Source organism: Ptychodera flava, unplaced genomic scaffold (genome assembly GCF_041260155.1).
Source record: "Ptychodera flava strain L36383 unplaced genomic scaffold, AS_Pfla_20210202 Scaffold_61__1_contigs__length_779756_pilon, whole genome shotgun sequence".
Lineage (NCBI taxonomy): Eukaryota > Metazoa > Hemichordata > Enteropneusta > Ptychoderidae > Ptychodera > Ptychodera flava.
The window spans coordinates 629,249-646,961 of record NW_027248383.1 but is presented as its reverse complement, the minus strand read 5'-3'; the positions used below and the strand labels follow the sequence as shown (position 1 = coordinate 646,961).

The following is a 17,713-nucleotide window of genomic DNA, read 5'->3' as shown; positions in this document are numbered from 1 at the left end:
TGAAAGAGATCACACTAAGCATGATGTCAGTAAAATTTCATCTACATCGGAGCATTGGTTCTGGAGAAGAAGATTTTTTAAGATTAAAGTTCAATTTTCACATAATCCAAGATGGCGGCCAACCACGTGACCGATCAAAATGCCTTTTACAAACTTAAAAAAGATCAGCCTAAGGATGACATGAGTAAAATTTCATCTCAATCGGTGTGTTAGTTCTGGAGCAGAAGATTTTTGAAGATTAAATTGGTAGTTTTTCTCAAAATCCAATACGGCGGCCAAACCACGTGACTGATCAAAACGCCTTTCGCAAACTTGAAAGAGATCACACTTAAGATGTTACATGTCAAATTTCAGTCAAATGGGTGTGTTGGTTCTGGAGAAGAAGATTTTTAAAGATTAAATTGGTATTTTTCAAAAATCCAATATGGCGACCAAGGTCACGTGACCGCATGCGATTTTATTTGCAAATTCTTAAGACCTTAGGCCATGCTTGCTATACAAAAAAATTCAAATCGACTAGACCCCTGAATATTCTGGAGAAGCCATTTTTATGTTTTTGGAAAATCCAATATGGCCACCAGGTCACGTGACCAATCAAATTTAAGGGTCGGGTGCACAAGTACTAAGTGACTCCCTTATGCCCTGCAAGTTTGAGAAGTTTCCGTTCAGCTGTTTAAGATATCTAGGTGGACAAAGAAACGGCAGAAGAAGAAGAGGAAGAAGAGGAAGAAATGGAATAGTAGAACTCGAGCAATACCAATAGGGGCCCAGGCGGTCGGCTTGGGCCCCTAAGAAGAAAAATATTGAACTCCAATAAACCAATAGGGGCCCAGCCGGTAGCTTGGGCCCCTAATTAAAGCTGCAAGCAGCGTTGGCGGTGCCCAAGCCTAATATTACATGGCGGACAAGTCACGTGACCGATCCAAATGTCTTTCGCAAACTTGAAAGAGATAACTCTAAGGATGACATGAGTAAAATTTCAGCTCAATCGGTGTTTTAGTTCTGCAGAAGAAGATTTTTGAAGATTAAATTGGTATTTTTTCGAAAATCCAATATGGCGGCCAGATCACGTGACCGATCAAAATGTCTTTTGCAAACTTGAAAGAGATCACCCTAAGGATGACATGAGTAAAATTTCAGGTCAATCGGTGTTTTGGTTCTGGAGAAGAAGATTTTTTAAAGATTAAATTGGTATTTTTTGAAAATCCAATATGGCGGCCAAATCACGTGACCGATCCAAATGTCTTTCGCAAACTTGAAAGAGATCACTCTAAGGATGACATGAGTAAAATTTCAGCTCAATCGGTGTTTTGGTTCTGGAGAAGAAGATTTTTGAAGATTAAATTGCGATTTTCGCAAAATCCAATATGGCGGCCAAATCACGTGACCGATCCAAATGTCTTTTGCAAACTTGAAAGAGATCACTCTAAGGATGACATGAGTAAAATTTCAGCTCAATCAGTGTTTTAGTTCTGGAGAAGAAGATTTTTGAAGATTAAATTGGTATTTTTTCGAAAATCCAATATGGCGGCCAGATCACGTGACCGATCCAAATGTCTTTTGCAAACTTGAAAGAGATCACTCTAAGGATGATATGAGTAAAATTTCAGTTCAATCGGTGTGTTGGTTCTGGAGAAGAAGATTTTTGAAGATGAAACTGCGATTTTCGTAAAATCCAATATGGCGGCCAAATCACGTGACCGATCGCAAACTTGAAAGAGATCACTCTAAGGATGACAGAGTAAAATTTCAGCTCAAACGGTGTTTTGGTTCTGGAGAAGAAGATTTTTAAAGAATTAATTGGTATTTAATGAAAATCCAATATGGCGGCCAAATCACGTGACCGATCCAGCTGTCTTTTGCAAACTTGAAAGAGATCACTCTAAGGATGACATGAGTAAAATTTCAGCTCAATCGGTGTGTTAGTTCTGGAGAAGAAGATTTTTAAAGATTAAATTGGTATTTTTCGAAAATCCAATATGGCGGCCAAATCACGTGACCGATCCAAATGTCTTTCGCAAACTTGAAAGAGATCACTCTAAGGATGACATGAGTAAAATTTCAGGTCAATCGGTGTTTTGGTTCTGGAGAAGAAGATTTTTTAAAGATTAAATTGGTATTTAATGAAAATCCAATATGGCGGCCAAATTACGGGACCGATCCAGCTGTCTTTTGCAAACTTGAAAGAGATCACTCTAAGGATGACATGAGTAAAATTTCCGCTCAATCCGTGTTTTGATTCTGGAGAAGAAGATTTTCTAAAGATTAAATTGGTATATTTCGAAAATCCAATATGGCGGCCAAATCACGTGACCGATCCAAATGTTTTTCGCAAACTTGAAAGAGATCACCCTAAGGATGACATGAGTAAAATTTTAGCTCAATCGGTGTTTTGGTTCTTGTTATGTAGGTCATTTCCCCCACACTCATCATGACTTGAGTTCAATTAGTCTAGAACATTCTCAAGGTCACTGCCCTTAATGACCTCACAACCTTGAATTCAATTAGTCATGTTTTGAATGTTCTAGAAATTTAATTAGTTGTGTAAGAGAGATAATTTTAGAACATTAATTAGCATGTCAATAAAAGTTCTAGATTGTTCTTATATGCATGTGTATAAAAGGGACGTGCACAGCTTCCAGTCAGACTTTTGGGATCGTGTCTCTTGTGTGTTACTAAACTCCAGCAGTAGTCATTCTCAAGACTTTTCAAGAAAGGCAGGAAAGATTAGAAATGGAAGAAAGACAGAGAGAAAAAGAATTGCGATTAGAAGAACAGCGACTACAGGTAGAAATAAAACGTTTAGAGCTTGGAAAGTCAGGAAAATTCTTCCCTTCAGACGGTTTTGACATCACTAAGCATTTCAGGTTAGTTCCCCCTTTCCAAGAAAAGGATGTTGATAAATATTTCCTTCATTTTGAGAAAATTGCTCAGAGTCTGAATTGGCCTAAGGAGTCCTGGTCTATGCTTTTGCAGAGTGCTTTGGTGGGTAAAGCCAGAGAAATTTACATTCAGTTGTCAGTAGAGCAGGCTTCAAATTATGATTCTGTGAAGGAATTAATTCTCAAGGGCTATGAGTTGGTGCCTGAAGCTTACCGTCAGAAATTTAGGGATTGTGAGAAGGGGAAGGATCAAACTTTTGTTGAATTTGCTCGAACAAAAGAACAACTGCTTGATCGTTGGTGTTCTTCTGAAAAGGTCAGTGAGAATTATGAAAAATTACGACAACTTGTTTTGATTGAGGAATTTAAAAGGTGCATCCGGAGTGACATCAAGACGTTTATCAATGAACAAAAGGCAGATACATTGGAGGTTGCTGCACGTTTGGCCGATGATTATTCATTGACTCACAAATCTTCATTTCTCAGCAAACCATCCCAGTCCTTTTCATACAGAAACAATGCAGGTAAATTTAACTCCTCCTTTTCATCCAAGAATTTTTCAAAGGACAGTAGGAAATCAATGACAACAGTTCACAGAGTTCAAGTAACACTTCCACATCATCAGATCCAAGTCTCAATCTCCTCCTGACAAACAGTTCGGTACACTTTCTTGTAATTATTGTAAGAAAGACGGCCATTTAATGTCAGAGTGTTTCAAATTGAAAAGAAAACGTGAAGGTCAAAGTGGATCTAAGCCCACCGGCTTTATTTCTTCATCAACTCAATTAGAGTCTAATAATGTGTGCAACACATTTTCTGAGGATAAACCCCTCTCATCCCCAATTAATGAGGTCAAGGTCAATTCTTCTCAAGATAGCATTATGGGTATTTTCGAACCATTTATTCATGATGGTTTTATATCACTTTCTAGTGATTTTTCTTCCGCTACCCCTGTCAAAATTTTAAGAGATACCGGGGCTTCCCAGTCTCTTTTGTTGGCAGATACCCTGCCGTTTTCTGAAAAGTCATTTTCAGGTTCTTAAGTTCTTATTAAGGGGGTAGATTGTAATGACTACATTCCTGTTCCTCTCCATAATGTCTATCTTTCTTCGGACTTTGTTTCTGGACCTGTAACTTTAGGTAAATATTAGGCCTTTTTTGCCTTTTGAAGGGATTCACCTTCTTCTTGGAAACGACCTTGCTGGGGACAAGGTCATTACTAATCCACTTGTGACTGATAATCCTAGTTTTGATCAGAATCCAGAGCCGATAGAGGAGGAAATTACTCGAGCAATGTCGAAGAAAACTTCTGAGAATCAAAATACTCTCAAAAATGTCACAGATGTTGACTTAAATGACACCTTTCTCAGTCAGGTGTTTGACACGGATCATTCCGTTATCCCTCGTGGACTTGAAACTTCCAGTAAAACTTCTGCTGACCAAGTCAAACATTTTCTAGATCAAATCTCATTGCAGAACAACACAAAGACCCAGATATTTTGTCTTTGTTTGACAGGGTAGATGATAAAGGTAAAACTTCACATAGCTCTGTTTCCTATTATACAACATCGGGTATTCTCATGCGTAAATGGAGACCTCCAGATGTTTTGGTTGATGACGATTGGGCTATAAAACATCAAATTGTGGTTCCAAAGTCCTATCGTGCTGAAATATTGCGCCTGGCCCATGAAACCCCCTGGGCTGGTCATTTGGGAGTAAGGAAAAGTTATCATAAAATTCTCAGTCACTTTTATTGGCCTAATCTCAGGCAGGATGTAACACATTTCTGTAAAACTTGTCACACATGTCAAATGGTAGGAAAGCCGAATCAGACCATTCCAAAGGCCCCTTTACAGCCAATTCCTGCATTTCAAGAACCATTTAGTAGGATACTAATAGACTGTGTTGGGCCCCTACCGAAAACAAGATCAGGAAATGAGTACATGTTGACAATAATGTGTACATCAACTCGGTTCCCAGAAGCCATACCACTGAGAAACATAAAGACAAAGACTATAGTGAGAGCTTTAGTCAAATTCTTCACTTTATTTGGCCTCCCCAAATGTGTCCAGTCCGATCAAGGCTCAAACTTTATGTCTGGTATTTTTCAACAAGTAATGGATCAGCTAGGCATTAACAGTATAGGTCATCCGCCTATCACCCAGAAAGTCAGGGTGCTCTTGAGCGATTTCATCAAACTTTGAAAAACATGATTAGGACCTACTGTTTTGACACAGAGAAGCAGTGGGATGAAGGAATTCATTTTCTGCTCTTTGCTGTTAGAGAGTCAATTCAAGAGTCTCTTGGTTTTAGCCCATTTGAGCTTGTATTTGGACATACAGTCCGTGGCCCACTTAAGCTTGTTAAAGAGAAATTCCTATCAGACGATGATGATTGTCTGAATATTTTACAATATGTGTCAGATTTTTCGTACAAAACTCTCTAAAGCATGTGAATTAGCCAGAGAAAATCTTGAGTCATCTCAGCAGTCAATGAAAACCAATATGATAAAAGCACCTCAAAACGGAAGTTTGAACCAGGTCAAAAGGTTCTTGTTCTACTTCCAATTCCTGGCAAACCACTCCATGCTCGTTACTTTGGGCCATACCTAATTGATAAAAAATTGAGCGATTTAAATTACATCATAATAACACCTGACAGGCGAAAACAAAAACAGCTATGTCACATAAATATGCTTAAGCCATATTTGGATAGGGATAATCCTACTAAAACTCAGCCTGTCAGTGCAGTCAGTTCAAAACATTATGAAGATAGTGATACTGAAACTGACTTGAGTGAAAATACTCTAAATTCAAAGCTGGGCTCGGTCAAGCTTCAGAACTCAGAAATCCTGGAGAAGCTGGAGTCTACAAAGTTGGCACACCTCCAGCCAGAACAACAACAACAGGTGAAAGAACAATCCATGAACATTTGTTCCAAGATGTTCCAACGAGGACAAACATCACCTATCACAACGAAGATGTCTGCGACAGTAATCCAGTGGAACAACATCCAGACAGACTGAATCCTGCGAAAGCGGAATATCTCCAGGAGGAAGCCAAGTATTTGCCGAACAATGACTTTATAGAACTCAATACAAATAACCGGACTTTGCCATGCATACTTTATGCCAAGTTCAGTGCCATTTCGAGTTTTCCAATACCAAATTGCAAGAGGATAGTCATGGGACAGATCATCCTGTTTGCTATTTTTAACAAATTTAGCAAATTTAACAAATCCCAGAGAAACTACTCTACAATTGAAAAAGAGTGTTTATCTTTGATATTAGCTTTACAGCATTTTGAAGTTTATGTTACTTCTTCAAATCAGCCAATAGTAGTTTATATTGATCACAACCCTCTTGTTTTTCTGCAGAAATTTAAAGGCAAAAATCAGAGATTGCTAAGATGGAGTTTAATGTTACAGGAGTTTAATCTTGACATTAGACATATCAAAGGCCTAGACAATTTAATTGCAGACTGCCTCTCTCGTATTTAGAGTTTATTGTTGTTCACTTTCAAGAAATTTTACTTTAGAGTAAAAAAATTTTTGAGTACTGAATCTTTTCAAGATTACATTTGCAAAAGAAAGATTTTTCTTTGAAAAATTTTCTTTTTTTGAAGAGGGGGTGTGTTATGTAGGTCATTTCCCCCACACTCATCATGACCTGAGTTCAATTAGTCTAGAACATTCTCAAGGTCACTGCCCTTAATGACCTCACAACCTTGAATTCAATTAGTCATGTTTTGAATGTTCTAGAAATTTAATTAGTTGTGTAAGAGAGATAATTTTAGAACATTAATTAGCATGTCAATAAAAGTTCTAGATTGTTCTTATATGCATGTGTATAAAAGGGACGTGCACAGCTTCCAGTCAGACTTTTGGGATCGTGTCTCTTGTGTGTTACTAAACTCCAGCAGTAGTCATTCTCAAGACTTTTCAAGACCTTCACTGCCAACGCTGTTTAAACGGAAACTGCTGAGTTCACCCTTTTGTTCGTTTTCTCTGCACGTAACATTCTGGAGAAGAAGATTTTTTAAAGTATTTTTCGAAAATCCAATATGGCGGCCAAATCACGTGACAGATCCAATGTCTTTTGCAAACTTGAAAGAGATTACTGTAAGGATGACATGAGTAAATTTCAGCTCAATCGGTGTTTTGGTTCTATAGAGAAGAGTTTTTAAAGATTAAACTGGTATTTTTCGAAAATCCAATATGGCGGCCAAATCACGTGACCGATCCAGATGTCTTTCGCAAACTTGAAACAGATCATTCTAAGGATGACATGAGTAAAATTTCAGCTCAATCAGTGTTTTGGTTCTGGAGAAGAAGATTTTGAAGATTAAATCCAAGATGGCGGCCAAATCATGTGACCGATTCAGATGTCTTTTGCAAACTTGAAAAGAGACCACTGTAAGGATGACATGAGTAAAATTTCAGTTCAATCGGTGCGTTGGTTCTGGAGAAGAAGATTTTTGAAGATTAAATTGGTATTTAATGAAAATCCAATATGGCGGCCAAGGTCACGTGACCGCATGCAATTTTATTTGCAAATCCTTAAGACCTTAGGCCATGCTTGCTATACAAAAAATTTCAAATCGACTAGACCCCTAGGTATTCTGGAGAAGCCATTTTTAGGTTTTTGGAAAATCCAATATGGCGGCCAGGTCACGTGACCAATCGAAATTTTAAGGGTCAGGTGCACGAGTACTAACTACCAAGTACCTGCCCTGCAAGTTTGAGAAGTTTTCGTTCAGCCGTTTAAGAGATCTAAGTTGACAAAGAAACGGCAGAAGAAGAAGAAGAGGAGGAGGAAATAGTAGAACTTGAGCAATAACAATAGGGTCCCAGCCGGTTGGCTTGGGCCCCTAAGGAGAAAGTAGAACTTTAGCAATACAATAGGGGCCTCGCCCATGAGGGCGCTCGGCCCCTAAAGAATATTGAACTGCAGTAAAACCAATAGGGGCCAAGCCGCTAGGCTGGGCCCCTAACAAAGACTTTACGCTTTGTTAAGTTGTCTGCAACCCCCATCTGTATCACAGTGATTTTAATGTAGACCCACTTTTTCAACAAGACTCTCCTCTCAAAGTATTAAGTACCCTTGAACAAGTGGGGACTATGTCATTGACAATGACTTGTATAATTAGGATTGTAGCTCAGATTTACTTTTACATTTTCACCACCCTGGTGTAGACCAATGCCATTGTTTTCTGTACTAAAGTTTGGTCTCTGAAGAGAGTAAATGTTTGTAAATAGCAATTTATATCATGAATGACCGCACTAAATCTGATGACACTTGCTGCAGATGTTTATCATACAAAGATTTAACAGTCTAGTAAGGCATTTAGCAGTAGCAACAGAACTATGGTAAATTAGTCTTCTTCAATGATGATTGGGATATTTCAGCTTTATAGCTGAAGTTCTGATCTTTTTTGTAAAGAGCCATTTATCAGAAATGTTTGGACCGGTTTCTTGCAGACTAGTTGAATTTTGATATTTCAAGAGCAGTAAATGGTAACCTACCTAATTTTTTCCCAACTTGGTCAACGGATATATAAAACAAAATGTCCAAAAATGTACAGCATAGCACCATTATCTGGGTATTTCATTTCTATTGTGATAAAATTCAGCCACTATATGGCCTTTTTGCCAACTTACCATAGGTTTTATAATATTTTACATCTGTCATTGCACTGTTTCCAAATCTGTTTTCAGCATAAGCCTGGAATTCATAGATAGTTCCAGACTGTAATCTCCCAACAACCACAGTTGTATGTTTGGTGCCATCTTGCCACAGTCGAAGAGGCCATTATTTAATTGACGATATTCAAGATAATACAAAAGCCCATCTAGGTCACCACCATGAAAACCTGGTACAATCTCCATGGTGAGGCTCTTATAATCTTGCTTCCATAAGAGAAGATTTGGAGGTTCTGGAACACCTGCAAAGAAGTAATAAGATGTATTGAGGTTGCCTCTTTGGCAATATGCAATGTGCTAAGGAGTGCCAGGGTCATCCCTTCACAAATTACTGTAACATTAGAAAGGGGTATAATTTAAATCACATAGACATCAACTGCAGTTTTGATTATAAATCTGTAATAAAGAATATAAATTTCTTTGCAAACTGATAATGATTGTGCACATCTGAGATGTATCTTATGCTCCATGTGTATTTTGGTCTGATATGTTACAAGTTGCTCAACTGTAGGTTTATGCATTTTGCTTTTTCAAGAAACATTGGGACAGAAGAGAAAGTTATCTATACAAAAGGAACACTAAACCTGTTCTTCTAAGTTACTTGGAGAATGACTTTCCCAACATAATTTTCAGCAAATATGTTGTAAACACCAAAGTGTCTTTCCGTAATTTCATCAATTGTCACAGAGGAGGAAATGCTGAATCCGTTTTGTTCAAGGTCACATTTCCCAATACCCATTGACCAAATGTGACAGGGAGTGGATTGGCATCAACAACGAGGTTCAAAGTCACTGATTTTCCAATTTCACCAGCATATCTTGTGCTATTTACTTTCGTTGGAAGATCTATTAGGAAACATTCATCATAGAATGAAGGCTCACATTTTGTTCAATAAAAATCCAAAACATATGAAGGTTTAGTGTGACTATAAAACTTCATGTTAAATTTTAAAAATGTCTTTCAAAATTTTGAAGTAATTAAGAGATTAATACCAGCACACTCATGAATTAATAAATCAAAATCAGACATACTACTGTCAATTATATTAGAACTAAATGAACTTCTTTTCACTTACATTGTACATGATTTTTAGGTTTTCTGAGGTACTTCCTATGCTGTCATACATAATGTTGGAGGTCATACATGTGTATACTCCTGACTGATTTCTTTTAATATCCTCAAGTATTAGCAGTTGTTGATCTGTCACAACCTTACTACCGGTATCTTTGGTCCACTGGTATTTGTATACTGAAGGGTTTCCACCTTGTCCTGTACAAGTCGCATTGAAGGTATTACCTTCAACAACCTTTCCTTCATTAAATACGTAATACTTGGAGATTCAGGTGCATCTGTAATATGGCAAAGATAAAATTACAGCAGTAAACAACCGAAATGATATATTTTAGCTCCCATATGGCAATTTATATGTGACGATGGAAGCTATTGTCATAGGTTGGAAAAATTACCTGTCTGTATATATGTAGTATGTGAGTCCATCCACATCAAAAACTCCTTAACCCTTTGAGCACTGTAATTTTTTTCCCCAAAAATATCAGGGCAACATTTTATAATTTTCATTTTTATGAATTTTTCTGTAATTTTTTTTCTGCGATTTTGGATCAAATGGACATAATTTTTTATGGGCTGCACTTTTGGACCAAAATTTTGGAAAATCTGAAAAAAAATGTATAGATCTAAAACATTGTTTTTGCCGTTTAATAGTATAAATGCAACAAAAATCAACTTTGGCACTTTGACTAGGGGGTCACAGAAAAAAAAGGCAAATCATTACTTTAACTATTTCCATGTACTTTAATAGATATTTGTAAAACAAACTGAATGCAATTTAAATTATGTGGATTGGTTGTTGCATTCTCAAGATATCTGGATTTGAAATTCTCAAATTTTAGCATATTTTCCCGCAAAATCCACAAAAATAGCTATTTGAACAATTTTACAAGTGCAGAAGTCAATAAAATACTAATCAAATACTAATAAAAATGTTAAAAATTTGTTTCAGTTTGTTATCTTTGTTGAAATGACTCATGTTTTTCAGGAAAAAGAGTGTGAAAGGTAGGTTGCATTGATTTGGAATGAATAAACAGACCTCAAAATCAGACAAAAGTAAAAAAATCACAGTATTTAATTTTGTGTCTGGATATCACAAAACAAAGTTGTAATCATCGCCGTCCAGCTGTTTTTAGTAAGCATATGTACTTGGCTGGGCCGATCAAGATCCACAAAAAATTAATTCACTGTCATGGTCAAGCTAAAGTGACGTCTTTCATAAATATATCCATTCAATATCCTAAGCAAATAAAGGTTATCAATGAGAGGAAGAAAGTTTGTATCCCTGCTGTTAAATTCAATGAGGAGCAACAGTGCCATCATTGACGCTATTTTTAATCTTCAGAACACAGTCTGTTATCACCTTGCCTTGCTCATGGATGTCTGCGGATTCACCAGCACGAAAACAAGTTGCTTCGTAACTCTCAACGATCGGAGTTCGTGTTACAGTCGGTATGATTTCAAATTGTTTGCGATCAAATCGGTGTTTGACGCAAGGTTAATTCATTTAACGAATCAAAAATCAGAACAAAATAATCTTCACAAACCACGACAAATTTGCCTTTTAAGGGCTACCAAATTTGAAGAAAGAATTACGAGTAAAAGTTTTGAATGAATGAGACTCACACAATGATTTTGACGATTATTTTATTACTCCATCCCCTTGAAATAAAAAAATTAGGTTGAAAGTACACCTCTGATGAATATCAGGTCAGAAAGTGATTTCTCTGACCTGGACAGACACATCAGGCATGCACCAACAAAAAGTAGAGTAGCAAAGGCTCGTGTAATTTGTTACACAGAAATAAAACTTCTGCTTATCTTAACAAACTGCCACAACACATCAAAATGAAATATCTACAATAGCTAGAAAGCAAGCACCAAAAAGAAAGAAAAGAGAATACATGCACAGTAAAGATCTTGTTAAGAAAAGACTTGAATTGCAGAAATCAGAATGAAAAAATAAAAACGACATCAAAGAAAACAACAAAAACGCAACAGTAGAGCATAACATTAAAAATAAGTGGGGTATATGGAAAGATGAAAGCTGAAGGAAATTAAATGAAGGCACTTAAGGACCAGATATCATATAGGGTAACTGTCCTAAAAGTTTGTGTACCATATGAAAAGTTGACAAAGTGGCGAGGCAGTGGAAAAGCAACTGACAGGGAATTTGAAAACTATAATACTTGCAATTAATTGTGAATTACCAACTTTTGTGAAAGCAATCAGTGAGAATTTGAGGAGAAAAGAAGCAGACACTGATCAGACACATAAAGTGAAAAGACAAAAAAGAGAGTTGTAAAAAAAAGAATATAACTTTGGTGTAGAGAGAAAATTACAGGCTGGAATGTACATTGCTGTTGCCTATGAAAATTCTTGGTTTGCTGGAGAAATCACTAATGTTAATTTGCATCCTGATGGAAGTCAAATAGTTACAACAAATTTTCTTTCACGGAAGGGTGCAAATTCATTTAAATGGCCAACACACGAAGATATAGCAAATGTTGAGCCAAAATTTATTTTACAAGAAATTCTCATTGAACCGAAAGACTCTTTGCTTCATGTATGGTCAGTTAAAAATTTAATTGAAATAGAGCAAATGTATGAACAATTTAAACCTCAGTATTTTTGAACCACTTATGACAATGGTAATTTGTCTTATTGCCACTGGCATCACAAGGTCATCATGCATATGGTCAGTTTCAATTGTCAGTTTCATGTATCTGCTATGATGTGGGTTTCGGGAGATATAAATCAAACTTCCTCATGCACAATTTGTGCCACATCTATTTTTGCGCCTGAAAATATTGTGATTGAATAGGGCATAAGAGATGTCAGTATGCTGAGTAAGCCAATGTACTGATGATCTTGAATTGACACATACATTGACTGCCATGGAGGTTGAAGAATATAATTCACTCACTCTACACACAATATTGGTACTGATACTATCATCAAGATTCATCAGAAAAATTGTGAACAGAATGATTTTGAATTGGACAAAACACTGATATTTTTTCGGGCACTCGAATCCACCTGGGACCACCCTAGCTTAAAGCTTACAGGACATAATCTGATGAAATATTTTTTTTCTGATGTTGAAGGTTGTCAAAATATAATGATACCAGATATGAACTGAAAATGCTCACGTGTTTAACTATATGTTGCAGTTATGTGTAAATTTGAACCTTTGCCACATGTTTGCAACTTCATTAGTCCTTTGTGCCCTGTGGGCACAAAGTACTAATGTGATGACGCGGCCTCTGTTGTTGCATACATTGGGCCGTATGCTGTGGACGCAGGTATCTCAGAAACGCTTCAGTAACTTTTTCTGAAATTTGGTCTGGTGGTCACTTGGGCATGTATCTCAAACGGTCTTTTTTCTTTTTTTGATTGAATCATTTTAAAGTCACTTTTTTAGTTTTTTTCTGAAAACCACTATTTTCAATTTTTCCTCAAAACCACTGATTTGATTATTGTGATATTTGGCATGGGTGTTCGTATAGTTGCATGCCGTCAGAAATGTTCAAAATTTGGTGATACATGCCTTGTATTATTTTTAAACAATATTTTATCCATTTTTATTTTATATTTACTTGATTTTGCCTCGCTTTCGTTAAAGCTACCGTCTGCGCATGCGCACAATTCTAGGACAATTCTGAGTTGAAGAATCGAATCGGACGCCATCTTGTTTCTTGGTGTGGGTACATTTTTTACGTCGTGAACGTTTCACTGTGTGTTTCAATATGTTCTATAGTTATGAGGTTGACAGTGATGCACTTTTGCGGCTGTCGTGTATTTTTTGGTACGAAGGCGCCTTTGATCAACTGAAGAATGATGGCCTCCGTAGGCGATAAACACCGTACCGGCAGGCATATCAGCTCTACTGAGGAAGCATCCACTGGCCCGTATAGGTCAGGGGCTCACTTAGGGGAAAACCAGATGATTTCCGGGGGGGGGGGGGGGGGGGGGTATGGAGGATTTGAGAAAAAAAATGTCACTAGGTCAAATAAAAGAAAAAAATTAAGCCTGTTAATGGCTTGAGAAAAAAAAAATTCTCATAACAGACAGAAATAAAAAAGGAATTGTCACAATGCAGTTGAAATGAGCAAAATTTTGGAAACTTCATCCTCATGTATTCTTTGCTGGCATGCTGCCATAGGCAGCGCAAATGTTTTTACCACAAGCAATTCTTATGTTGTTTTTTTTTTCAGCGCTTACGATATAAGCATTCACTACTTTACACCTCAGTGCACTCGATGTTTCCCTTCCCTTTTCTGACCCAAGAAATCATATTTCAGGATTTCCGTTGCAATATCTCAATGGTATAGGCAATATCTAGATGGGACTATTTGACTTCTGTAAATTGTGAAAATTTAAAACACAAGACAGGAGTCAATAAACTAGTGTTAAAACCAATACATTATTCTCTCAATATAAATATGTTAGAAAGATTACAAGTTGACAATGAAAAATTGAGGAACAACAAATATAAAGAAATACAATGTGTGAGCCTTGTTTCTCTGACCACAAAAGATAACATCCCCCCCCCCTGAGAACTTAAAAGGAATTGACTATTTTAAAGAAAAGCAGGTATAGTACTGATCACAGTTGATTTGCCAAAAAAGTGTTCTACAATTGAAAGTTGTATATATTCTAGACTTTCCATTTTCTTTTCATTTGTTGGAATGTAAAATGAATACATAAAACCATCCTGTGATATATGAAACAGTGGCTGAAATTTGAAAATTCACTGCTACTCCATTTCAAAAAAAAATTGATGCAGGTCTGACAGTAGAAATAAAAAAATGCTGTCTCTCTGACAAAAAAAAGTTCCTGCATACCCCCCCCAAATCAAATGGGTCTCCCCTTAATATGCGCATGCGCATATAACAAGTTAGCATTGTTTTTGAAAAATCAAACCGACGCCATCTTGTTTCTCGCGTCTGGTGCGAATCTTGACGTTTTTTGGGGTTTTTAGCGTGTATTTGATTCTGTTTTGTAAATATGAAGTTCACAGTGATGGTACTTTTGTTGCTGTCATGTATTTTTTGGCACGAAACGCTCCTTCGATAGACTGAAGAATAGTGGCCTCCGTACTCGGTACTCCCCACTGGACCCCAGTACCATTGCTTGAACAGCGAGGCAATCCCAACGGCGGCCCGTACTAATAGCTGGGTGAGAGCGAGGGAACGCTCTGTCCTTCTACCTCCCTGTCATAACAAACTAGCGTCGTTTTATGTTGATGTACTGTCCTTTCGACATAGCGATAACTTTTAGTTTTCTGTTGCTTATTTTGGGTAATTTCGACAGTTGTGCATTGATTTTGACATCATTGTTGACTCCGATCGCTAAAGACAGTCTGAGTGTGTGCATGCTTATGTTGACCTAGCCCTTCCTACGATCACGGTCCCTCCACGTGCTACGATGCTGTGTGTTCCACTACAGCTAATCGCCCCGCTCACCACAGCCCTGCAAAGACCCGTACGTAGGGTGAGCGGGGCGATTAGCTGTAGCGGAACACACAGCATCGTACGCAGGGATGTTGACCGATTTACTAAGGAAGTACGCGCACTTCAGAATCACAGCATAATCCGACATGGTATAAATTTGGCATGATCATCAGATCATACATGATCCGAGATTGCACTTCAGCAAGGTCACGATAACTAATGTTGTTTGTTTCACTGTCGTTTAATACCTATATTTCCACTAAAGACCATTAGAATTTCATCCTTGCTACTTTGAAATCGTGCACTGGCATGCATATAGATGTCAACATCACTATGCTTGAATGTAGTAGACTCTTAATATCGACTGTCACTGCATATTGCATATGTGTGGAAGTCACTCCATATCATATCAAAAAATGTAGTATTGCGACGTTTGAGCTGCCAGAAGCCAGAATTTACAGTTTACGAGAAAGTTATCTTACATGTAAAACTCAGTTCTACTGTGAACAAAATGCAAGCTATGTTGTATAACTATCGTGAATAGCATAATATTTTGTACCTATCACCGTGTCAGAAAATCAGAAGGAAACAACCAGTCAGACAAACTGTGGTCAGGATGATACTGTCCAATTTTAATATTTGTCTCTCAGCACACACCAGATACTCATGACTGTAAAACAACATTTCCATATAATTGTATATTCAGTTTTTAGCTACTATAGACTATAGTCTATAGAAGCTATTGGGATGGGTATCCGTCCGGCGTCCGTCGTCAGTCTGTATGTATGTATGTATGTATGTATGTATGTATGTATGTATGTATGTCCGTTTGTGAGGCGTCCGTCCACTCAAATATCTTGAGAACCGCAGTACTTACTGATTTGATATTTGTTGTGTAGATGAAAAATATGATTTTGAGAAACTATTTTTTTTAATTTTTTGATATTGTTGAAAATAGGCAAATTAATGCCAAAAAAGGTGTTTTTGGTAAAAAATCTTCTTCTTCATAACCGCTGGTCAGACAGCTTTGTTATTTGGTATACAGGTCCCTAGGATAACCCAACTTAGATTTGTTCAATTGTGATGAAATATGCAAATGTGTATTTTTAAGGAATTTTTTTGTCATTTTTGGTCAAATTTGACTTAAATTGTATGTAATTCTTGTACTGTATAAACCCTATCAATTCACCCAGAAAAAAATAATTAATTAGATTTTAAATAATTGAATTAATTAGGAATCATCAAAGCCAAAATAATTTTAGGGTGGAATTATCAGAAAGTTCAACTTTTTTTGACAGTTTATAGTGAAATGCTTACCATTTTGGAGGATTAAAACAGTAAAGGCAACTTTCCTGAATCCCAACTTTGATATTCTGACCACCATTTATGTTATCTAAAAGAAATTGCTCATAATAGTTTGTCATGATAGGGTGGTCAAATATATAGAGATAGAGAAAGTTCAAATTTCCATTTATGGTTGACTTGGTAAGGATAAAATAAGATTACTTTTTCAGGAAAAAAATAGAGTGGTCAATTAAAAGAGTGGTCAAAGTGATATGGTTTTTATGGTAAAGCTTGGCTGTAAGATTCCTCATGTGCTATTTTAAGCAATTATGCAATCTGTGTAAACAGTGCAATGAAAATGTAACATGATTCCTTATAATGCTTTTGATGACCTTGAACTTCTTAAGTTTCAAACATTTGTCTTCAGTGTGCTTTCTCTGAGTACGTACAGTCTCAACTTATTCAACAGAACTTACTGGTTTACAAGTCCCTAGGATGACCTTAGTGAGATGATTTCATACAGTCAGAAATACTTAATTTTGTATCCATGTCTATAGTAGCTTCAGGGACTTTGGCCCTATGTTTATATTTAATTTGCTTTTCACCATATTGTATGTCCTTCCCTGCACTACATAATTCAAAACTAAATATTGTCTTTGGCCTATACATACTTGAGGGTAAGCTTATTTAGTCTCACACATATAATTGTATATTCAGTTTTTGTATTTAATTTGCTTTTTCACCATATTGTATGTCCTTCCCTGCACTACATAATTCAAAATTAAATATTGTCTTTGGCCTATACATACTTGAGGGGTAAGCTTGTTTAGTCTCATACATTAAAGATGCACTGTTGACCTACAGAGTCCAAACTTTTTATCATTGTATTGTAGATAGGTGTACACTCCAAATACTAAGTACAAGTGTGGTGAGTGTAACAAGCAAATGTTTTTTAGTCAATGGCCCAAATTTATTTTCTATATGATGGACAATAAATACATGTGTAATCAATGCCAACAGTCCAGTTTAAGTAATTTGGTTTAGATAGCCATTGGCTAAATTTTCTCCTCTTCTGTATTATATAAGTTCACCGTTTCCTGTTTTAGATATTGTTGATCCAATTGAGTCCCATCTCTAATTCTTAACTCACTTTCATATCAGGGTTGTTGATACTTAGAATCCACACTTGAACTTATGCTGGAGCAGTAACCAACCAGTTCAAATAACTTTCATTTATGTCCAAACAATTTGACTTTTTGCCAAATTTCACATTTATGGCAAATAATAAACAGCAAGAAGATACAAAGGACGTCGGTGCCCCCG

General features: G+C 36.7%; 1 long non-coding RNA gene across 1 annotated transcript in view; it reads right to left on the bottom strand.

Moving 5' to 3' along the window:
• Positions 1 to 9,671: 9,671 nt before the first annotated feature.
• Positions 9,672 to 17,713, bottom strand: part of LOC139128615 (uncharacterized) — a 71,264-nt gene continuing 63,222 nt past the window's right edge. The window contains exon 3 of the long non-coding RNA XR_011551356.1: positions 9,672 to 9,931. This is a non-coding gene — a long non-coding RNA (uncharacterized lncRNA). The remainder of the gene's footprint in view (positions 9,932 to 17,713) is intronic.